Source organism: Nematolebias whitei, chromosome 19 (assembly GCF_014905685.2).
Source record: "Nematolebias whitei isolate Nwh7 chromosome 19, NemWhi1, whole genome shotgun sequence".
NCBI classification, from domain to species: Eukaryota; Metazoa; Chordata; class Actinopteri; order Cyprinodontiformes; family Rivulidae; genus Nematolebias; species Nematolebias whitei.
Window position 1 is genome coordinate 12,867,194 of NC_056516.1, and position 287 is coordinate 12,867,480.

The following is a 287-nucleotide window of genomic DNA, read 5'->3' on the forward strand; positions in this document are numbered from 1 at the left end:
ATATACTGTATATATGATTTTTTTAAATGTCATACAGACAACACTACATACACCACATAGTATTTGGCAACTGAAAAATGGTGTGCGTGTGTGTGCACGCGCGGACAGCAGAGTTCAGTCTCGACTGGAGGTGTTTAAATGTCCTGTTTTTGTGTCAAAGTGCAGCTTTCAGTGGATCATAAAGATCGTCTTAATCAGAGGCAGTCAGTGGAAGTAGCCTTACTTACTGTGGCTCTGTTTGATGAGTGTGTGTGTTTGATGATAGGAAGGAAGAAGAGGTGTGTGTG

General features: G+C 41.5%; 1 protein-coding gene across 1 annotated transcript in view; it reads left to right on the forward strand.

The window, feature by feature from the left end:
- Positions 1 to 287, forward strand: part of cited4a (Cbp/p300-interacting transactivator, with Glu/Asp-rich carboxy-terminal domain, 4a) — a 9,848-nt gene that overhangs the window by 631 nt on the left and 8,930 nt on the right. The window lies entirely within an intron of this gene.